The following is a 25,240-nucleotide window of genomic DNA, read 5'->3' as shown; positions in this document are numbered from 1 at the left end:
TTATCCAGTGAAATCTAACACAAGCATCTGCCATGTTGTTGCTGGAGTTGCTAAGGTAAACTCTCAGGATTTCTGACTGGCCAAAGCATTGCCCTGATGCCCCAATGGTCATTGTTTGGCCAGACAAACATGAAATTGTATTTGGCCTTGAAAATGTATTTATTTACCCATGCTGGCCCTTTGTTTACCCAATGCAGGGTTAGAGTTAGGGGTTAGGGTTACAGGTAAGTTATCATTTCTCAAACATTGGCCTTTCTGAACAGGTTTTTCAAACTAGCTATGTCAAAGTGCTGTGTTCTGTTAATCATTCTCTAAGAACCACACGTTCTTGTGATTGACAAATCATTTGCCAGCAGACATATCATCGATAATCCTCCTTTATGATACTTAGAATGGATGGTATTCCAACAGGGCAAGCAAGGCAAGCCCTGTTTGTAGTGTTATATCCAGCGAAATCTAACACAAGCATCTGCCATCTTGTTGCTGGAGTTGCCTGTTGTTTCTGGAAACAGGCTTAACTCTGCTTGCCTTGTGCACATTGTGAATGAATCCCTGGTCTTTGTCAGGAACTGTTTGGAGACCAGAATGCTGGAACAGCTACTCCTAGCTATTGCTTTCATTGCTCTGAGATGCTCTGAGAGGAGGAACAATGGTATGATCAGGAAAAGACGAAGCCAAACAGAGCAAATTGTTTAATTAAGATTTTTATTAAAAAGAATAACGATACGGGAACACCACTATTTCAACTAAACAAAAGCCATCCACAAACTAAAATATCCTAACGATAGGCAAAAGAGATGGTTAACCAAATTAAAAGGTATGCTTCTGCTGCCAGCAAATACCTGCTACTCACTAGCAGCCCAAAGAAACCACCAAGCTTAGTAAAAATAAGCAGAATATGCCACTAAACGTCACCAGCCAAGACTAGTCCGAACACTGACTGAGAAGCTCTTCACAAGGTTATATACTGCTGTGTGGCTGATTGCTGGATGAAGCCAGCTGTCCACTGGCTCCTCAGGACACACCTACACAACGCGAAACCTGCTAGAGTTGTAACAGTTAGGGTTGCCAAAAATCAATTCTCAGATACTAATCAATGCAAACACTATTAACTAAACATTTAAAATCAAAGTATCAAGAGGCACCTGCATTTTGCATTCATATTATATAACAAAATGAGAGCATGCTCATGCACAAGCCTTCCTCCCATAAAATATAAACCTAAACCTGTCCATATAGGCACATCATTCATCCATTATGTGTTCTATTTTGATCTCTGGGCCTCTTTCTGTTTTTGTAAACTGGCTACAGTCTACTTTTTTTCCTCAGGTATCATTAGAGTTTCATCTGATCATCTTTGGTAATCTATTATTAAAACAATCAATAGCCACAGACCTGATGAGGAACCTTGGAGAGACAGGGGAAAATGAGAAAGAAACAAAGTGACTCAGAGAGGGAGAGCTTCTCCTTTCCTGCACTTTAATTTTTCTGACATCATCAGATTGTCTATTGTTACAAAGATCCACTTTGAGCATCTTTAACTGATTCCACCATAGAGTCTTTAAGTAGACATCGTGGATTTATCACTGGAATTGTAAACACTAACAGTACACCAGGTAACCCAACTGCTGAAAGTCAGGATCATATGAGTTACTGAAATTAAGAAACATGAAGAAAAAAATAGAAGGGGTAAGAAGAAAACTATTGATGAACAGAAAATGAAAGACAAGTAGCTGAATAAACTGGAAGGGGGAGACAGGAGAAGTGGAAAAAGATAAAGAGATACTATGAGAGATAGAAAGTGGGTACGGCTAAATGGTTAGAAAAAGGGTTTTTGGTAATGTTATCCAGACAAAAGATAGAGATAGAGCGATAGAAGAGATGCAGGAGGCTGAAGATGAACAAGAAGAAAGAGCGGAAAAAGTTAACCTGAGAGGGAAAAAGGAGATAAAGACAATGGAGGAGAAATAGAGGTGGCATTGATATTGTAGAAGAGAAGCAAGTGGATAGAGAGCTCGACATTTAATGGGGAAAAAAAGGACAAACGGAGTGATGGTTAGATGGTTATCGACCATCTGAAACTGCTCTAATGCTCGCCACAGGTGCTGCTGTCTCCTCAGCGGAAACATTGGTATGTGTGTGAAGGTGTGTGTGTCTGCCTAACAGGGCTAACAGTGTTTACTGACAGACAGCAGTGACCTCAGCACAACCTGGTTCATTTACAAGTGTCGTCAGACACAAACACACACATCGAAACTCTGTGTCTGTGTGTCCTCTCTTCTGTTTAAATTTCCCTCTCGGTCGACACACAGAGATGCGCTCCATTGCATTACGTTACTAAACTCACAGAGCAATGTTCCAGGAAGGCCTTCAAAATATGTACATACCAGGGTGTCTTTTTTTGCCATTTAAAAAAAAGGAGCCACAAACTTGAACTGCCACTCAGTAACGCGTGATCTGGAACAACCTCACTTAGTGGAAATGGCTGGAGACACAACACAACACCACAAAACACAACACAGGTTTAAACAGGACAGTGGTTTGTGTGTGGTGGGCTTCTGTTTGAAGTGCTGGCAGATAAAATCAAAACACAACAATCAAGACACTGCCATTCTGCTAAAACCCTTTGCATGTCAGAGATATCCACAGTGTGTCCTTTAACATCAGTACTGTAACACAGGTCTAATCCTATTCTTATCACTTATGTACACCCCTTATGTGACCCCTTAGTTCCTTTTGGTCTGTAATGTAGAAGCTAGCATCATTTTTAAACATGCAGAATAAAAAAAAGCCAAACCCTGATCTTTCCCAAACCCTAACCAAGCAGCTAAAGCTAAAGCAAACAGCATTTATTCACAAAGCAAATCAGGACAGATACTAAAGACAGCTTGAGGTTATCTGAGATGCCAGTAGCTTCTGATGAAATGTAACAGGAACCAGGAAATCCAGTCTAAATAGTAATAATGCATTTTAAGGCCTAAAAATTATTTTCGTCTTTGAAAAATTTAAATAACAGCGTGTTTTTCTATAACTGCAACAGCACTCTCAGGATTTTTGACTAGCCAAAGCATTGCCCTGATGCCCTGATGGTCATTGTTTGGCCAGACAAACATGAAATTGTATGTGGCCTTGAAAATGTATTTATTTATCCAAGTTGGACCTTTGTTTACCCAATGCAGGGTTAGCGTTAGGGGTTAGGGTTATGGGTAAGTTATCATTACTCAAACATTGGCCTTCCCGAAAAGGTTTTTCAAACTAGCTATGTCAGAGTGTTGTGTTGTTATTCCTGCCTTTTTGTTTCACCGTGCTCTATATGTTCAAATTTTTGTAACCTGCACAAGGGATGGGTTTGCAAGCTGGTCTGTCTCTGCAATTTATAAATGCAGGAACAAAATGATTGCCAAATGGCACAAATGGAAATGATTGCAACACATGAAAAAGATTAGGTATTCTGCAGAGTACTAAAAACTCTATGAAACACTTCTTGTTTCCAAAAAGACTGTACTTGTGAGTTGTGACACTGTGTTGATTTCACAAGTCATACAAGCAGTGACCATTCCAACAACTATAACCAGAGTTTAGTGTGTAAAAAATACGAACACTATAGGGCCTATAATAAGTCTCATTTGTGTGGACTGCGGTGCATGGGAAAACTGCATTTTTATTAATACAAGATGGATCCCTCACTGTAACCACCTTCTAACAACGAATGTTTTGTTATGCAGATGCAAGTCATGCAATATTCCCTGGTACTATTCTTAAAGCAACTGAGAACACACCAGGCCAGTCACACAAGGTTTAACTTCAGTGGTTATTCGAGTTATTCATATTTACCCAGGGCTACAAGACCAGTCTCACCACAAACAGGGTTTAAAGGAACAAGACAGCACCAATAAGAACGGCAAATAAAGTTTTATCTCGTTTTCCTTTCTTTTTTTTTTTGTTGCATAGATTTCCAAAAGAATGAAATTCTGTAACTCTAACACAAAACTTTATAACCATATTAATTCTTGTCCCATATCTAATTATGTTAAGGGTTATTAAATTTTTGCCCTTATCTTCATAATTTGAAAATAATGGGCTGCATCTAATTCATCTCACTTAGTTGATGAAGTAATGAGGCAGTAAAATGGCAAACCACTAATGTTGGATGAGCTAATATTTAAAATATTGTTCAATAAATGAGTAACGCAAGTTACAAACCCTCTATTGCTTAAAGATATATTGATATTTCCGATACGCTGTGAAAAAACAGACAAATAATTATCTTGACAACCAACAAAGCATAAATTAGTCATAGGTGTTGTTGCTCCTGCAAATGAGCTCTTGACTACAGGAAAGCAAAAGCAAAAGTGCAGCAAATTGCACTGGCACAAAAACAACACTCTGCACAGGGACTTCCAATTAAACAAGTAGCTACACGTGGCACCGGACCGTTCTCAGCGTGGGTGAGAGTGGGTGGATTTATAGGTGTGATACAAAGCACTATCACACACACTTGTTTATGAGTCACCCCCCTAATTAAAAACCAGGATCGTGGCACATGCGATCTCCAGAACAATCGTCCAATTAGGCACGCTGTGAACCCAAAGGTTGCTATCTATCTACCGAAAATGTTCAGTCTGTACATCGTGGCCAGTAAACAAACTCACATGTTATTGTCTGTATTCTAAAAAGTTTTTGATTGTCTGTATAATAATGTTGGTTTAAGTGTTGATCAAACAGCACAAAATGCTTCGCTTATACTTTAGTTGTAGTTTTATTCTTTGTCAGGGAACATGCACAAAAATTGATCTCATGGGAGAAAAGATGCTGTGTAACTGATTTAGCTACTTCCTGAATTGCATCTGCACACCATGGGCAGATACACGGAGCATTAAAACAGCTAACAAAGGTATAAAATACAAAAATATCCAATAGCGTAAGAGAGAGTGCAAGAGAGCTCACTCTCTGGGCAGTATTTACTTTAGCCTAGCATGACACATTTATTTTGATTACACAAACATTATGTAGAGTAGGTAATGGATCATCTGTATTGATTGTGTTTATTATATAATATTATATTCAGAACATTTTTAACTAATAGGCAGCTCAGTCATTTTCTCTTGGCAAGACTTTCTTTAAAGATATTGGCCTTGAAGGAGAGGTCAGAGGTCACATGTGACACATTTTAAATCTTTATACAGTCCTTTCAATGTGTTGACAATGCACACCACACTTGTGAGAAACATGGTCTCTAAGTTATAAGGCTTTATGTCAATTTTCAACCAGTAAATCAGAATATCTTGGTGGACGTCAGACGAATTTTAATGGACTGTTAACATTGATTTATTCAAAGCTATCATGTTTACAGACATGACGACACACATGTACACAAACACTACCAGAAACATCGCCTCCTTGGTTGATGTAAACATAGTATAAAAGCCATCCTGCCCAACTCTCACTCACAAAGCACATAAACACTGTAAAACTTTGCATGCACACATTCCCCCTATTCAATAAGTAGATCATCAGCATCAGTATATAAGCCTACATAAAAAATCAGGTTAATTGTCAGGGTTTGCTGTATCTAGGACCCCAACACAGGACTCGGAGAGAGAATAATTAACTAAAAGCAGCAGCTTTCTTGCAGGAGAACATTCAAAAATGAAATACAGGAAAGCTAAACTAGAAACACAAAACTTAAACTGGAAAACTGAGAAACTAGAAAACAAAACCAGGAAACAGAGAAGCAGAACATTACCAGAAGCACAGAGGAAAAACACAACATGATGAGGGCAACGAGAGGATGGGGAACAGGTGGTAACACAACTGGGACAAATCAGACCCAACGAGACAAGGGAAGCAAAACCAGGCGCACTGCACACAGGACAGGGACTATCAAAATAAAACAGGAAACACACGACAGGCATGGACCTGACACTCAACAGATTGAACACGGAGCACAGAGACATGAGTGACAAACTCCGACATGACACACGACTGACTTTGGAGCAAGAAAATAAACATGAAGACAGAACTGAACTTTCACTAAACATGAGGGCCACAGGAACAAAACCCAAGAACTAGAAATCACAAAACAAAGAAGAACTAGAGAGCTAGAAATACTGAACCATAAACAAAAATGATGAACCATGATGAAATCAAAGATTAACAATAACACAAAACACTGGGTCACCGACCCAGGACATGACATTAATAGAGGGTAAAAAATCTTGACCTTTCTGGTTTCTAAATAGCAAGACACATAAGTTTTCAAACTGTTGGTCTCATCATTAATGATCTTTTACCTCATTTTAGTATGTCAGCTGCACACTGACTCTATTAACAGTTTTCATGTGATGTTGTATCATTAAAGGAAACGCCCACCATTAGAGGAATAAAGTAAGGCTTTATTCCACTGCCTGCCAGTTAATTTTACCCCATTTGTAAAAATAACCAACACATAACTGGCCCATAATGGTGGGTAGTTGTTCAGTTGGATGTGCTAAAAGCTATTCACAGGATAATAGCACTGCATGGAAACACACTTCTAATCTGCCACACAAGCACTGCAGACAAATGCTGTCAAATGCTGGTGGAGCAGAACAAACTTCCTCCTCTCTGTGCATGTGTGAAAAAGCAGTAAGTGTGGGGCCAAAGAAGCCAGAGAAGATGTTGTACCAAGATAGTTAACACATAATATGTAAATATAAAATGAAGTATGAAGCAATGACCAAGCAATTCTGTGATGATCCACAAACTCAGATAAATAAGAGTTAAATCCTCACTTCAGATCCACGCAGGATCTGAAGTGAGGATTTAAATGCAGTCTAAGTCTAAGTCTTTTCAGAAAATTGCAAAAAACTGGAGAGGAAACTACACCACAACACTGTTATGTTTCAATATAATGTGATAATGTACCACGGTGGGTGTCGATCCTACAGTCAGGCTACTTGTTAGTGTCGTTCTCCAGCGCTGTAGCCGTTAATCACAGTGATTACTTAACCACAAAGGCTCTTAAGTGCTGCTTATCAGAGCTCCTCTGGAGACCAATTACACCTTCACTGCTATCTCGTTCACATGAACCCTCCTCTGAAGTTCTTTTTTTATCCTCCTGTCCTCATCCTAACATCCATCTTCCACTTTCCACTCCCTTTGACCTCACCTACTTTAATCTCAGTTTTGTTTCTCCTGTCCTTTAAAAACTCTGTCCTGTCTACTCATTTCTCAGCTCTTCGTCTCACATCACCTTTACTTGAATCACATTTCCTAATCCAATTTTCTTAATCCTCTTTTGACATTTTACACAGGATGAGTGAAAGCTGTGACTTGCTAGAGTTGTTGGAAAAGTGAAGAATAGCCCATACTCTAAACCCTAAAAGCACCAAACACTGTGTTTGTGCCAATCTTAATCCATCCAGTGAACTAAATATTGTTGGCAATCATAAAAACTATGGCACACGTGCACTGACAGGTGTGCCAGATATGCTTTTTTTAATTTGTAAAAGATATTCACAAGATGGGTTAGACGGTTGTTTTTCAGCTGTGTGTTAACCTCACAAACAAACTGAAAATAAGATCAGTAAACTCTACTGAGCCACATAGAGTCCACTGATAGTGTTACTGTGGTTACTTTTTTGGTGTTTTTTACTTTAGTCTCTTCAGCTTCAGTGCTGACTAAACAATGTTAGTTTGCTGCTTTAATGGAGACTGATGGAATTTGGGGCTGAGATGACAGAGTTGGATAAGTTAAGACAGAATGACAACATGAACGCCCATCACAGCGTGAAAAGGGGGTCAAAACCTGGGTGTCATGTTTCTATCATTGCTGATCTGAGCTGGAACCGCTAATATCTGTGACAGCTGCAGAGTCATTTGACCCGGACTGAATCCCTATTAAACAATTTCACACTGAAGACAAAAGTCAGATATAAGTGGGTTTTTGTTCAGAGTGTTTTTTAAAGGTCACATCAAAATCTGACTTCTAATGAAACCTTGAAGAAGGAAGGAGAGGAGAGATCCATCTGGACTAAGGGTGAAAGGAGAGAGCGTGAAGTGGTGGAAAAAGGAACTTCAGGTAAGTAAAGCTGGCGCTCGGCTAACCACAGTCATCCATCTGCCTTGAAGGTCGGAGCTAAAACTGCACAGATTATCTTTCCAGTGAGGTGACAGGGGTCAAGAATGAGGAGGGGATGTTTACTTGCAATGTTTTAAATCATGCACCAATACAGAAATGAAGGAGAATTGCATTTAAATTTAATGGATCATTTAAAAATAAATGTAATTTCCCACTCACTGCTTTGTAATACACTTTAGGTTAATGAGCCAGTGAAGCAGGAAATCAGGAAAGGAAAAAGAGGGAAAGATGAAATACGTGAAAGAGAGGGACAGACTGACTGTATCCATCTTCACCGAGGAAAGAGAAAACAGGGGAGGAGGGGGCGGTGCAGACACAGGGGAGAAGAAGATGAGATCCTATTGATTTTAACATTACAACTGTAGAAGTAGAAAACAGGAATTCTTCAGGAGGAACAGAGGATTCATGGTTTCGATTTTCGACTAAAAAAAGACCAGTAAGGTCCATCGAAACATCTCCCCGCATCCTAGTGAAGGATGACATTTTCTCCGAGATCGCTGTGCCTGTGTCTCTCTCTCCCTCTCTCTGCCTGAGATGGCTCAGCTGCTCGAGTGTCTAATGAAAGTGCAGAAGTCATTGTAGATTTTTATACACAGATATTTTTGTAAATGTATATAGCTGATCTCGAAATGTTCAATTAAAAACAAAGTAGGGATACCTTTCAGGAACTGAGCGAGAAAATCACTTCCGCATGTGAAGATCATTCATCACGCTTAGCATAAATCAATAATTCATCATTGGTCATTCATCCTCATAGTTTCATAGCTTCTTGTCCTTTCTAAGATACACTACAATAAGTGGAAGATTATTGATTAAATCCTCAAATTCTTCTTTTAAATGATAAGAATTATAAGCAGTGAATTTCAGACTGACACACACAACACTCAAAGGTGAAACTACAGCACGCTGTACTCAGATCACCTCTGACTCTGACACTTCTATGTTTTTTTTCTTTTGTTATCATCTGCATGTGACAGATTCAATTGAGTTTAATTGAAGTTTATTTATATAACACAGCAGTCGCCTCAACACACTTTTTTCCTGTAAAGATCCTAAGTAGGCAGAAGAATGCATGAATTAAGGACCAATCTACTATTTTCTCTGTTAGAAGCAGTCTGTTTGCATTAGATGTAACCTCTGTGTGATTTTTGTCATTTGAACAGCAGGCTTTGGTACTGTAATACAAACTAACGCAGACTCTCCATTGTCCTTTTTAAAGTGAAAAAGGACAATATTATTATTCATTTATGCACAACTGAGACATTTTCTGCTAGGGGTGATAAATGAGCTACGCGCTTTACTAGTACAGGCATCCCCCTTTAAAGTTCATAAACTCATTACAGAACGCTCCCAGTCTGCTTCAGCACACAATAAACTGCACTCAGAACGGTTCCTGACAGTGCCCAAGCTGCTTCTGCAACATCACAAACAGTGCATGGTCGCTCCCAGAGTAATATGGAGCTGGAGGGATTCAGTGACACAAGCAGCCGATTTAATCGTTCAATCTGATAATTTATTAATTGTCTGCACTCATTACCCCTGGAGCTGTGGCAGGGACACTAGTGCCTACTGTACCGCAATGTCAGTGGTGCCAGCTCAGCTGATTTCCCGCTGCTACAGTAATGCAATTTGACAACAGGTTAATGTGAGCACAAAAAATAACACCCAGATATGGATGGGATGTTGGGAAGTTGACAATAAAAGGAAACAGCAAAAAACCGTGAATATGAATAGTAAAATCTCCCTTTTTTTATTTATGTGCATCAATAATTCTAGTTTTTTTATATCACTATTTAATACAGACGCTAAACTTTGTCGCGATGTCTGTGTTACAGGATGTGAAAACAGTGATCTAATGATCTATCAGGAAAAATCCTCAACGACCGAGCTCAGTTCTAGTTTTCTGTTGCAGAAGACAGTTTCACTTGCATTTAAAGCAAAGCGCAAATACAGCGGTATAGACGCTTGTCATTAAACGAGGCGATGCTGTACTCACGTTTAGGTTCCCGCAGTCTTGGAGTCAGTTCCCAAAAAAGGAGACTATCCAGATAGGGGGACAAAAACTCGTTTAATTTCATTCAACCTCCGCGAAAAATGCTCGGACAGATGGTACAGTGGCTGTGAAAGTACCAAACAGTGTGAGCACAGCGACAACAGCCGGCAGACTGAGACACACACACACACACCCAAACACACACATGCACACACAGACGGGGTGAGAGGGAGAGAGTGAGCCAGAGAGAGAGTTACCGTCACTAAGTGAGACTCTAAGTTCCGCCTCCCTCCCTCCCTCTCTCTCTCTCTCTCTCTCGTCTTGTACTCTGTTATATCGCTTCAATGCGCCTTTATTACATGAAACATTTAAATAAGTAATATTATCGAGCAAAATATAATTTAGACAATAGTCCACAGAAAATTGAGATCTTAACATTATAGATTCATACATTAATAAAGTGCAGCAGGCTTGTGTGGTGTGTGTGTGCGGATGTGCCTGCATGCCTGTGTTGTTGTGTGTCATTCCCGGTCCCTCAGGTTGTGGCATATGTTGATATATATAAAAAGCAGCAACTTATGACCTTTCACCTTGCTATTTATAAATTTTGGAGTGTGTCTGGGTTTGTTTTTTTTTTTACCTCTGTCTGTCTGTCTAATGCTTTTTTCACACATGCACTGCTGCCCTGACCTTTTCTGAACATCACCCAGCAGAAGGGCATGTGAGACCGCACGTCCACTTCAGCTGTGTCTGAAATTAGCCAGTTTTTTAACTTAGCGGTTCCTTAGTACAAAGTTTGCAGGATGTGTAGCCCATGGTTTTGAATAATATCACTAATAAACTCACACATACTTCCACCTGCATTTTCTATCCTCTGTCTGAAGAACACCTTTCCCCCCATGTGCTACATTTGGAAACAGTCAACAGTGTAAAATATGGCGGTGTGATTTTTCTGAAATGTACCAATGTTTGGGCTTGAGTATGGCTTAACTTTCCCAGTATTAAAATTAATTAAAGCTTAGTTTGGGGCTTCTCTGTGTGATTGTTAACAGTGTGTTCTGATAAAGGTAGATGGCTTGAGCATGAGTTGAGGCTGTGGTTTGGGGAAGGCCTTTGAGGCGACTGGCAGCAGCTCTCGGGATGTGCAGATCCCCATGCACTAATGAGAGGTGAATGAATTGAAAAAGGGGGCTGGGATGGGGCATAAAACGAAAACAAACAGCTTGCAATACAGGGGGCTCATATATAGACCGAGAATGTGTGTGGTGTTGTCCCACTCATGAAATTCAGTTAAATAATCTTCAATTCAAAGGATCTTGGAGTAAAAAAAGAAAAAATCTCACTTGCCAGTTTGGCACACCTGTCTGCCACAACTCCTTCACATGATATGATGCAAGACAGTATGATGCAATGTGAAACAATATGAGATAATATAGTGCAATACTGTAAGATGCCTCACAATGAGACACATTACCATGTAACACAATGAAATATGATGCGATGTCATGTGACAACATATCATACTATACAGTGCAATATGACCTAATGTGATACAATATGATGTGATGTCATAGACTAGGATATGATGATATGATACCACACAATACCACACAATGCAATACAATTTGATACGAAATGCCAAACCATTGAGAATTGTCGTGAATGTGTCAGTTTGTCAGTTTGGTTGAAACTCTTATATGTGTTTTACTGACAGCTCCATTAAATAGTCCCGATCAGGACTCACAAATCTCAGCATATTCCTGGAAGGAGATTGATAAATCTACCGGAATGGATGTGAGAGAATGCACAAATATGTCTGCAGCCCCCCAAAACAAACTAACCACAACAAAGAGTGGGCATCCACTCCACTCCAAGGGGAAAAAAAGTCCTGGCATTATATTTTCTTTTCTCGTGTGTCTCACGGGACACATAAAAACACCTGGACGTGACCACAAGGTAATTAAAACAAAATGCACCAACACAAGCATAAATGCTACAACGTCAGCTGTTTACGTGGGATAAAAAGCCGGGACTTTTTCCCCTCTCAATCCCGGCTCTTTGTTGTGGTCAGTTTTGGGGGGGGTTTCGGGGCCAATCGCATTTGTGTATTCTGATAGTTTCCGCAGTAATATGCTGGCATTTGTGAGTCCTTACACTGATGCTATGATTAATATTCCTATAGTGAGATGATGATTGTTACCGTCACTGACAACTTCAAAAACTGCAGCGCTAGAAACACACAGGACAAATTGACAACACTGAACAGACCAATCACATTAGATGCAGACTGCATTAATGTGACATGTAATTAAATTTGTAGGGAGATGCACGTCAGGTTACGGCGTAGGGTTTCAGAGGAGCTACATGGTAGATTTCCTGCCGATCCATAAACTCCCAGTTAGGCTCTACAAAGATTCACTGCAGGAGTCTGTATCAGAGAGCTGTTTGGAGTTCTGCTTAAAGAAAAGCTGATTTTTTTATTGGCTCATTATAACTGAGAATCTTTTGTCTTCATGCCTCTTGAGTTACTTTCGGCAATCTCCAAGTGGGCTGTCATATGTCATTTACTCAAGAGTGGCTTTCATCTAGCCAAACCACCATGCAGGTCTGACGGAGTGCTGCTGTGATTGTTCTTGCATCTGTTCAAGGTTTGTGCTGAACAAGACTGAAGCACTGTTCTTGTTCTTGTTTACAAGTTTTTTACAAAGAGACGATTTTATGAAGAGCGCTGGTGATCCTCAGTTTATTTTACGTTACAGTCACAGAAGCTTTTATTTGTGTGTGTGTGGAGGTAGGAAATTTTTACTGCAGGCCGTCGTCATTTTGTGCAATAACAGGACTGTTCTCTGGTCTCTTATAACAGGCAATTTCGTGTCCCTTCTACAGTCTGGAGATGTGGGAAATCACAAACTGATGTCTGTGCGTTGCTACGTGGGCTTCCATGTATTTTGTGTTTGATGATTAACATGTGTGAAAGATGTGGGAGGATGTCTCTGTGCACCCTCACTCCTTCTGCAGTGCCTGTCAAATGCTTATCAAGAGTGTCAACATCAAATCTACTTTTTGGGTGAAACACCACGAACACGGTGGAGGGCATTCTTGTCATTCTAACCCTGTAAAGCTGTAAACGTGAATAATCTGGTGCTTCAGTACTAAAATGATTTCCTGTGGGGAACTCTTTAGAGTATTTTGAATCTTTATGAGAAATGATGTACCGCATGGTGAGAAAATTAATGACATCTAACTGCTGTCAAAAAGTAAATATCATTTGTGATTGAACTGTTTTCTGGAAACATGGCCTCTTTTCTGGTTCAATTGACTCGTCGGGCAGAAGTAAATAAAAGATAAAATTGCATTGACATGCCACCCGTTGATTGGTGCAGCTGATTTAACTTTGCACAAATAAGCAATTAAAATTTTAAATAGACTTTAAAGCTCTTTGTGTGGGTTTCATATAAAAGATTACAGGTGCTAATAAGCATCGTGCATATCGGAATTATATTCATTAGGGAAAGGTGACTTAAAACACTAAAAGCACAACTTTGTATGTCTTACACTGAAAGTCAATCGAATTTCTTGTGAAGATGTTCGTGTGTAATATGTAAACAGAAATAAGTTAAAACCAGGCTTGTTACTGTAAAACGCCTCCCAGCAGTCAACTCTGTTTATTTACATGGTTGATCCCACTGTTTTTCCCGTTATCTGTTGCTATAAACATTGCAAGATGCTCCCAGACCTTTATAACATCTTTGTTTATCTACCTAAGAATAATGAAGCAGTGTACACGCTCGCTCCAAAGTCAGAAGACAACAAAATGCAATCACAGATTTTTAAAATATTGAATGCATTGAAAAGGCAAAAATTATATTTGGTTACAGGGAAAATTGGTGAAATGAAATAACATTCTGTAAACTTCAAGCACCAAAAAAGAGCTTATAGTTAAGCTGAGAGAAGATATTATTATTCACTATTCGCCTTCGAACATCAACATCAAACATCAAACATCACAGTGTATCTGTTAGCTAAAGGTCCAGTTGCTGTAGTTCCCAAGCAGACAAAAGAATGAGAGCTAACTTCACACAGAGAGGGAGAAAGATGTAAGAAAGACCGGACAAGAGCAGTTATATTTAGAGGTAGGGACTGCTCAGTGGAAATTTAAAACTTACGTGTAATATCCCAGTTCTTTAAATCAAAGATTGGTGAAGCATCCTGCAAAACAAACTAAGGTATATGAACTTTGTGTTATTCACAGGTTGCATCAGAATACTCAGCAGTTTAGTGCAGGATCCACAGGTTAGCTTGCTGTACTGTGGCAAATTTACAGAAATGCACTGTGTTGGACTGGTAAATGGTAAATGGACTGGTTCTTATACATTGCTTTTCTACTTTGAGTACTCAAAGTACTTCATACAACTTGTCTCATTCACCCATTCACACTCTGATGGATTAATCGGCGAACAACCTGGAGGGTTAGTATCTTGCCCAGCCTTCTGAGTGGTAGATGACCAGCTCTACCTCCTGAATAAAAGCCATTCCATAGAGCATCTGTGGCGTTTATGGTCAGTGTTAGGGTAAATCCAGCAGAGATTAATTTGAATTTAAGGCGATGATGCTTAGCTTCATTCACTGAATTCAGCCTTTATACCAACTGTATACTGTCTTGCATAAAAACAGTATAAACAGTATACTAAGTAAGTCAGCTGTTGCACAAGCATTGTAATATTCATAATTTATTATATAAATATTAAACATTTCTAATAAACATTTACATAAACTGTTGATGGTATTATCTACATGGGTGTACAGAGGCTCATTTTCAGCAACCTTCGTTCCAGTCTTCTTCCAGTTTGTAATTTTAAAAGTGTAATTAATCACATTAGCAGGGGCTGAAAATTGTAGTAATTTTAGAAGTGACAATTTTAAATACCGTATTTTACGCACTATAAGGCGCACCTAAAATCCTTTATTTTTTCAAAAATCAAGTGTGCCTTATGTATGAACCTTTATGTATGAATTCTGGTTGTGCTTACTGACCTCAAACCGAGTTTATGTGGTACACGGCGCTCAAAAATCTGTCAAAAAATGTTTTAGTATGACTTTGGTAAGCTATGAAGCCGCACTGCTTGATGGATTGTTGGAACATTACAGCTGCCGTAGTCAGGAGCCTCGCGGAGTAATCTGGGTCCTAAACTCCGTCCACTTCAGGTCCCAAAGTCAAACGAACATTGTGGCATCACTGAGAGTTAAAAACTGTCTAAATCCTTTCATCATTAATAAAATGATCAGCGTTGCTGCTTTACCAGGTGTAACAATTAAGTTTAACATCCAGGCATCCAAGGAAAACAGAATTTATTACATTTAACGGAGTTAGAAGTTAGCAGGAAGTTAGCTCGCTAGTTTCCACCTAAACATAATATAACATGTTCTGACTGAGAGATTTCTGAAAAAATTAAAATGTACTGCTCTGCTATCACTTCCAACATAAATGAAGACAGAAAACTAAACAGCAGTGACTTTTGTAAGGTTACTGAAGTTGGACTAGCTGATATATAATGATGTGCTACGTGATCGCTAGCAACACAGCTATGTTAGCATAACATAAACACAGTGAAGCTGGAGGATGAACGCTAACTATTTTCCACTCGATAAAAGTTAACGTGAGGGTTCCCGATGGTTAGGGACAAATGCAGTCGCATGGCAGGATGCTGTAAAGAGACCAAACCTCAGTCAGGAAAACAACTGAGATCATCCATCCACAATAAGAGGTTAGTCATTAATATACTGCAACAACATGGGAATAGAGCAGCTGCCAGAGAATTCAACATTAATGAATCAATGGTACGGAAGTGGAGGAAGCAAGAAGAATGAGTTGAATAAAGTTTGACTTATCTGACTGTTTTGTTTCACTTAATGCGCCTTATAATCCAGGGTGCCTTATGTATGAAAACGGACCCATTCATCAACAGTGCGACCTTATGGCAGCTGAGTGTGGATAAAAATGACTAAAAACTGAAGATTTCATGCAACAGTGTGCTACTTCCTTCACAATGTAGCAGAATATGTCTCTTATGGATTGCATTTATATAATGAAGCTGGCAGCTGAGGAACTGTGAGATGTCTGTTTCTCAAACTGAGAGTCTGATGGACTTTCCTTCTTGGTCAGAGGTACACTGTGCTGTTCTGTGAATTTAGGCAGTTTTAAAACTACTCTGGCAATTCCCCCGATATAACAGCATTTTGTTTTTGAAAAGATGTTTTTTTGTTTCCTTTTTTTTGGCAGCTTTAATCAAACTGATGCTCCAGATACTCAACTAGTCAAATCTATTATTCTCAAATGCAATCCAACGATTTTCTTTAAAAAGCATGGCTCTTTTCTAATGACCTCTGACTTTCGAGCAGTGGGGTGGATGTCGCAGCTGGAAAAATACAGGTATGAGCAGCTAAATGAGAAATCTTGCTGTGCTTGAATGATGTGCATCTTTAGTGAAGTGACCAGCATTTCACTCAGTTGAGTCATCACTGGTGATGTTACGTGGCCACTGTTTTCTCAGTCTGACCCCAATAAGCAGCTGTTTCATCCACTGTAAAAATGTTAAATAATCACTATTGTTGAATCGTGTTTTCACATAAACTGCATCCTGAAACTGAGAAGGCCAAAAAATCTTTTGGACAATGTTTGCAGCTTTTATTTCGTTTTATTTATAACGTCACAAGATTGGTGACGTTGCAGATTAATAAGAGGACTGAATCTTTTCTCCACAACTATCTTCCATTGTATGAGTAATGTTCCCTGCTAAACTGTGCCGGTTGAACATTCCCTTCCCAACTTTGTGTGCTTTTGTCGTGGCATTATGTTATCTAAAGTGCTCACATCAGCATGTACTTTAGTTTCTCCGCATGTGTCACACCCTTGAGCAGTACCAGCTCTGTTGAGACAGGTGGAGTCTCCCAAACACTGGAGTGGATCCAGATCACCATGAAACACAGACAAAATAAACACCCTGCAGAGATTAAAGCTTCCTCTTCATCTCGGGCCAGTCCACAGCATTTTTCAGGAAAACCTGGTGTATTTTCAGTGAGGTGGGTGAGCCTGGAACAAAACTCTTCTGTAATACAGCATAATCATCTGTAGCCCTGGAAAAGCCATATATTTGAGTGGGAAATTTGAGTCTACCACTTTGGCCCATGTTACATATAGAGGAAATGGAGTCAGTTGACTGATCATTACAAACTTTGACCTGACTGACAATATCTTAATGAGATGCAGTGGCATGAAATTTGACAGACATTTTTGAGGCTTCTATAGTCTGGAACCTTAACCAAAAGAAAGTGTGAGTGCCACATTCCACTTTCTGAACCCTAAACACCTGACCACTTATTATTCTAAATTCATGCAGTGAAGATGCCAGCTTAAAATGCATTACCACTAACAGCACAACAAAGATGATGTGTGGTTTTACCTGAAATGTCTTAAAATAATTTGTCTGTTAGCTACACAATGAATCACAATGAGGCCCTCTCCACCTCATGGTCATCATGGTGACAATTGAGGGCATGAATGCATTTATGGAAGAACAGGACTCGAGAAGACAGTATGTGAGCATATTAACATGCAATGTTTGTATTATTATAATGCAAAACTCAGTACCAAGCTGCACAGTAAGTCTGGATCTTTTTGAAGCTTTAAGGCTTCGTGCAAAATAAATGTGAATGCATTGCTGGAAAATGCTAACTATGTTGTTTTTTTGTGTTTAGTCTTGTTTAGGTTCACACAGCTCAAGTTCAAGCAGACCTGACCTCCAAACTCCTGCTTTGACTAACATATTACATCCTATTGAAAAGTGTTTTATGTTTTGGAGCTATTTTCATGTCAAAGCCGCCTGTGCTCTATACTCTGTTTGCCTTTCACAACAACAAAGTACCGAAAAAAATCTACAAATTCTACATGACAACAAAACGGTATCGATTGAGGATTACGTGCAATCTGCCCCTGCAGCCATAAAGCTGCACAGATGCTTACAGTACATAGTAGTTAGAATAGAAGACAAGTGCTGCGTGACTCTTTTATGCAGCCACTTGAATCCTACAGTACATAAAATGACTCCTGCGGGGTTTTTCCGCTCTGCGGGTTGACCAGCAGACAGACTGCTGTTATTAAGCAACACCCCATACATCAACACACTGCTCAACAGGCTGTCAGCAGCAGCTCAGACACCCCGGTGGTAAAGAATGGAGAGCTCGATATGCTCTGCATTATCGGCCTTCTCCATGAGCTCTTCCTCTTCCCAGCTCCATTATGTCTTCTCCTCCTCACTCCTTAGATTTATCCCTCTGCCTCTTTCAAACACAACTACCTGCTCTCCGTCCTTGTGAAGAACAGTTTCTTGAGGTAAAGATGGGTAGCGTTGCTCCTCCTAAATGATGCAGTAAACAAATTGAAAGAGCATGTCAGTATTTGAACACACACCAACATTTCATGCGCTAATTTTATGACATATTATGTCACTTTTATCATGTTTTGATTATCTGACACCCTCCTGCTCAGTCTGTGTCTGTTATTGTTTTGTGTCTGGAATATTAATTGATGTTTTGATAAGGCCAAACACAGCATCTTGGCAGACCCTCCAGTAACTAAACCGGAACAGATCCACGGATGGTAAACAGTCGAGCGGTGCAAGAGTTCAGCGTGTGAGCGGCTAAAAAGCTTCCAGTAAGTGATATGTGATTTAGTACTTACAGTTTTATACAAAAAAATCTAAATAAAATAAAAATTACAAGCTCTGAATTAGTGATAGATATAAAGCTTTTAGATAGATTATTTTTAATTATCCTTATTTTCCAGTTAGGTAACGCTTATTAATCATGTAGGCTTGTTGCTTGCCAAAACATGTATAGTATAGTACTTTTCTAAATGCTTAATAGTTAACCAATCTCTGACTCTTATGTGCGTCAGATGACTGTGCTGCAGAATGTCAGTACCACTGATGTGAATCACACATCAACAAATTATCTTATAATAATCTTGTTGCAAATTTGCTCTTCCAGTTAAATTTGTCACAAGCCGAATTTTGTGCCAAACGAAACTGAAACAGACTTTTTAAATATCACCACCAGATGTTTTGTTAATGCGCGATAATAGCATTACATGGAATTATACTTGTTGAAACAAAGTCCAAAGTCTTTCTGCTCTTTACAGGGAAACACACACTTGTTAACCTGTGTTACCTAAAAAAGCATAAAGCACAAACTTTGCAAGTTTTAAATGTCTGTCATAGAGTTCATCTGCGGTGCTGGGTGAAATACTGATCACAGACAGTCCTGAACGTAGCGAGGCTAATTTAAACTATAGTAGATATGAGCATTTAGAGTCCTCCTCAAGTCTCTGATTGTCTGCAACAAATTATGAAATCTCTGAGGACAAGAAAGACATGATTTATTTTAAAATGCTGTATTTAAAATTCCTTGGAATGTTTTTAGTCAACTTCCAACCACATTGCCTCGACTCCCCCCAATAATCACATGAAGTAAATGCAGATTTTACTCTGTAATGACTATAGAAAACGAATACTATAAGAATGCGTCTCTCCAAGCATTTAATTCTCTGGCATAAATTGTGAAATCTCCCAGTAAAAACATTGTGCAACTAAAACAGGAAGAGGACACGAAAGAAGAAATAATATGGAGGTGATGATCTATTTAGGCCAGGGTTTGTGTAAATGATCGGGAATTGTGAGTCAGTGTGGTTTTACTGAAATGGTCCGCATGTGTGTCTGTATGTGTGCAAGTGTTGTAGCCTCAGGGTTGTATCATTTGCGGACGAGACCCCAGACTGTCAGAATCTTCCATCCTGTGTCATTTTGTAGGGTCTCTGAGAACGGCTCCGTCTATTCTCTGTTCTCACGACTTGTTTCCCATCAGAAAAATGTCACATTTTTCATGTTTTTGTGTGACTTATGTCTTCTAAGTAACTCCTTCACATTTGTTTCTCGGACCCAACAGTGCGGGTGTAAAGTGGTGCAAAACTTACATTTGTTTGGATGAATTAGTTTTGTGATGTCAGATGATTAAGTGATTGTTGGTTTCTGCAGTTTTGTCTCGAGGTCAGTCTGCTCCGCTTTTTTGACCTAATTTAAGTATATTGTTGCTCTGTTGGTCCCAGCAGACAGACACCAGTGGTATGGTTGGATTAAACTCCACTCTCCAGTCAACCTCTCCATTGTTCTGCTGTCACAGTGAAGAAAAGGCCAACCAGACCAGACTGAAAATCAATAAATTGCAGCCCATGTCTTCCCTGATTTGCATTAAATCTGCTAATATAGTTGTGCTAGTCTCTCCAGTGTTTATCACGAGACACAGATGGCTCTGTCTCCTACGGCTAAACTGCAGCCATGCAGTTCGACCATTTTCCTAATTTCCTTAAATATTTTATCCAACTGGGGTCACAGAGGGTGTGTGCCTATCTGTTTGGGTGAGTTACACCCTGAACATGTTGTCAATCTGTGACTGGGCAACAGAGATAACCATTCACACTCACATCTACTGCCACTTTAAGAAAATAGGAAGCAGCTTCCAACCAACTCCAGTTTTCAGCCCTTACCTTACATGTATCTCTAAGGAAGGACACCAGAGGACACAAACCAAAGGTGACCTTAAGGAAGACATTGAGACCTAACCTTATTTTGTGCTCATGAACTGAATCGGCCTTTTAAGGAAATTAATGACTCAAGTTTCACTGAAGCAGAGAAGGCCCCTGGAGTTTATTTGTGTGCAGTCTGTCATTTTCTATTTTTGATGTTTGCTGTCAACATTTTACCAGTACAGGACACCTACACAGGATCAATTCTGTTTCACCCCAGGTTTGAAACCCAAATGGTAAACAGGCTGGTTCTTATGCAGTGCTTTTCTATTCTACAAGAGCGTTATTCAGGCATTCACACATGCTGATGACTCCATCAGAAGAAACTCAAGGCTCAGACTACTTTGGCATGCTGACAAGAGAGGCCAGCCAGAGAACTAACCACCAACCTTGCAGTTAGTAGATGACCTGCTCCACCTCCTGTGTCACAGACGAGGTGTCAGTGGGAAACACAATCAGCACGAGTATCTTGAAGCATGCTCATTGATTAAGAACGTACATATAACCCTCATCTCTGTTTGTCTCTTTCATCCACAAGAGCTGAACATCTTCAGACCCTTACATCAGAGTGTGTCTAAGATGAAACTGCTGTTGGTCACAGCCAGTCTCTGTATAGCACATCTGGGTCCAGCTTTCTCACTCTCTAAACCTCTGGAGGAAATGTGGTATGTATAAAATGACATTGGCTGTGTATCCCATACAAATGACTTTGGTATGAAATCCACATCCAGAGCACTCAGATAAGACAGCTTTGAGTCAGTCAGATGCTCCTGCTGCTGCTGCACATAAAACACATGAACCCTCCACAGGTGGGCCAAGTGATAAGATTGATAATTACTAAAAGTAATTATTTTAATCAGTAAGACACATTTGAAAGGCAGTGCAGTTCATCTGTGAATTATTTACACTCACATACATCAACCAGTTCATAGTAATGTGCCTTGAAAGCATAATGAATCAGTTAATGGGCAAACATTATGTCTCTACAGACAGATTTTCATGGTCTGATCGGTCAACACAGAATTAGCATTAGCACTGAACTGTGGGAAGGATTTAAAGTAAACAGGTATGCATATTCATGTAGCTCCAGTTTCTTCCTGTAGTATGCACGACCCTGTCCTTGAGTACAGACCCAAAGTAAACTACAATAAGCTTACTAAAACACTTGGAATATTTTATCTTCCGTCTTCGAACGTGTCCTTCTAATAAGCCCAAGCATTCCTGTCTCTTCCATGCCCCCTCCTCCTACACGTCGATGTTTATTATTTTAACGTTTAGGGTCTTGTGTGTCTCGGTCTCATCCTTTCCACGTATGGGAAATGTGCGTCCCCCGTCGAGGGAGCTCAGCAAGAATAAAACACTTGCTGGTATCTTAATAAAACTGAATTAGCGATGAATCATCCCCAACCATGAATCATACATCAATAATACCCCCACCACCTACTGCTACAGCCCCTCCAGAAAATTGAATGTTTTCAGAGAAGCTAATGCCATTTTTAGAAGAAGCCACCAGAACAGTACATACTCACAGATTGATCATGAGAAAGCAGGCCGCAGTGATCCAGAGATAAAAAGATGATCTGTTATCAGTGACTGTAGGGATGCTTTACTTTGTTTACAGAATTCAGTTTAGTTTTATTTATACAGCGCCAAATCACAACTACAGTTTCCTCAAGGCGCTTTACATTGTACCCTATCAATAATACAGAAGATCATGTGAAAGTTTTTCTATAGAAGTATATAAGGGAAAGAATAAGTCTTAAAAAGACAAATAAATAACAACACGAATAACTCTGTATCAGTATTTTCTATTCAATCATTTTACGATTTTGCTGAGTTAAAACAGGCTTTCTAAGTATTTGGTTTCAAACAGAACTATTTTCAGCTCACGGGTCTTTACACGAATCATGCTACAAAAAGCTAATTCTGTCATTAGTTTGTGTCTGCTTCTGACTTTCATTGATTTTGTCTGCAGCTTCTAAAGTTCACTTTGTAATCACTTTGTCCACACCAGTATTGCTCTACAGTAGCGTTAAAGCTGGGGCGGGCAAAATGCTAATGTAATTGGACAAAAGAAATCTATAATACTCATTCAAGACTGCAATTCAAGTGGTTTTAACTAAAGTCCTGCTGGTGATAGGGATCTTTGACAATCAAAGGTCCTCAGACCAGATCGGAAGAGTAGTTCGTGTTGTATAAAGACTAAAGAGCATGCAGGAAATACAATGTGATAGTGAAATCGATTAATTAGAAGACCTTCACTTTTGCGAGTGAGGTTCAGGTCTGATGCAAAACCAAAAGTTGATTTAATAAATGTATGAGGCAGGACTGAAAGGATGTATTCCTGCAGTTCTTGAGCTTATTTGAACCCTTCTAGTTAAAATCACAGTCATCACATGATCATTTGGCCTCATGATTTCATTATATTTGTTGTCATATCACAGTTGAGTTATGAAAACAAATATAAACTACAAATATAAATAGAAACATAAGTATTATTGTATTTAATTGGGTAGAGCTGGGTATATGTTGCATATATCTTGTGAATGCCCTCAGTAATCCATAAGGTCAGCTGTTATGTTCATGTAGGACACATCAGATATACTTATACTATACCGTCTACTGTAAGTATACGCCATAAATCCGTAGTCCAGCAGCAATAACTTAAATTAACAATTTCATGGATGAATTTATCAGACTCTCACATTATTCTGGATGTTTTCAAACACTTATTTATGCACTCATGTCCTCAGGGGTCACAATAACATTTCAGCCAGAAAGCCTCATGTTTGATTCTAAAATACTAGGATACTGAGGAGTTCATGGTCCGCTGCTACAGTCTAATGCAACCGGCTAAGGTCCTGTGGCTGCATAACAAACTCAAATCATCACCCCTCCACCACCGTGCTGTCAGCTGGTATGAGGTGTTTGTGCTGATATCTACTACCAGCATACTGATATGACCTGACAAACAGAGCTGATATGTTCTATTTTTTGTCTCACTGCGTATTTTGGCCAAACATTTCCACCTTGTCCAAAGGACATTGTTCCAGAAATCTTGTGGTTTCTTCAGATGCACCTTTGCAGTCTTAGTCATGCTCTCATGCTTTCTTCAGAGAGAAGAGGCTTCCTCCTTCCAAGCAAGTCAAATGACTTGCTCAGAGTATTTTCTAATTATTCTACTATCATAAAAAATAATGCTCACTTTCAGCTGTTGCCTGAACACCAAAGGGATTTGTCTCTCCAAAACAGCAGCCTTTCACTTGCTAAGTGAATGTGTAAACCACTACATTCATGACCTTTAGCATGGTAACTAAGGCCTGGAGAGTCTCCGATGGAGCTCTTGGGCTTTTGCAATATTCTCTGAGAATTGCACGGTCTGACCTTGGGGTGAAATTGTTGGGATCATGGCATTGTGTTAACACACAGAGGTGGTGACACTTGCTGATCATCAGTGAATCTTGTGCATTTCATTAGTAGTTCCTGGCTGCTACTTTCCCTCTACGGGCGTACTTAATTTTTTCAGTAGAGAGTATAGAGTTCTGCAAAAACGTTGTATATCAAATGACTGTATACAAACTACTGTAATTTCTGTTGATTTTATCTAACTGTCCAAATTTAATTCTTTCGCTGGTACAATTAAACTCATTATCTTAACTTTGAAGTTTTATGACCCTATTTATATATTTATATGTGCCATATATCCAATGAAAGAAGGAATTTAAACAAGACTTGATAAAAATAAAAATCTCTCAAGACCGGTTGCACTCTCACCTACTGGGCAACAGTTGGTAGGTAAAAGTGGGGCTCAAGTTAATAACATCTAAGACAAGAGAAAAACTAAAAACAATAAAATGCAAACACACAAAAATGCACAAAACAAACAAACAAACCCTTAAACACGTAAAAATAGTAAAATGAAAATGCATACCCACAAAAAAATAAAGATTAAGAACCTACCAGCACAGAAAAGAGTACCATGAGTTCTCTATGCTGACTGGGTTTTCTAATGAGATTAAACTTTTTTTTTTAGAATCCATGTGAGAGAAGATTGCATTAAGCCACATGGAAATGGAGATGGAGGAAGGGGTCTGCACTTTTCATAAGAGGGCAGTACATTTATTGCCAGCAGCAGTCAGGGCCTGTTTGATAAATGCGCCCTGTTTCTTCTTACGTAGGGAACATTGGATATGTCACCCAATAGAGGTAATCTTGACCATCATGACAACACTAGTGCAGTGTCACTATGCTTATTACATTCTGCTGTTCTTTGGATAAACACTGGAATCATCTTCTTTGGGTTCCCATTTCCTGCTTTTTAAAGTAAGAAACTGCACAATTGCTGCTGTACATCATAACAATGTTGGATAAACACTGTAATCACTGATTACCAGTATTTCCTAGAATTCCTCTCAACTATCCCAGTATTCATGTCAAATATTTTCCATCTGTTATTAATCATATGAAAATGTATGCAAATCTAATATCA

The 25,240-nt window shown here is 39.3% G+C and overlaps 1 protein-coding gene across 1 annotated transcript in view; it reads right to left on the bottom strand.

The window, feature by feature from the left end:
- The window catches only part of gpr4 (G protein-coupled receptor 4), a 55,021-nt gene extending 44,692 nt beyond the window's left edge, over positions 1-10,329 (bottom strand). Inside the window, exon 1 of the mRNA XM_063494178.1 lies at positions 10,119-10,329. The gene's annotated coding sequence lies outside the window, so the exon portion shown is untranslated. The remainder of the gene's footprint in view (positions 1-10,118) is intronic.
- Positions 10,330-25,240: the final 14,911 nt, after the last annotated feature.

This window comes from Pelmatolapia mariae, linkage group LG14 (genome assembly GCF_036321145.2).
Source record: "Pelmatolapia mariae isolate MD_Pm_ZW linkage group LG14, Pm_UMD_F_2, whole genome shotgun sequence".
Taxonomy (NCBI): domain Eukaryota; kingdom Metazoa; phylum Chordata; class Actinopteri; order Cichliformes; family Cichlidae; genus Pelmatolapia; species Pelmatolapia mariae.
Note: the sequence above shows the minus strand (reverse complement) of the source record. Positions and strands in the feature narration are given on the sequence as shown.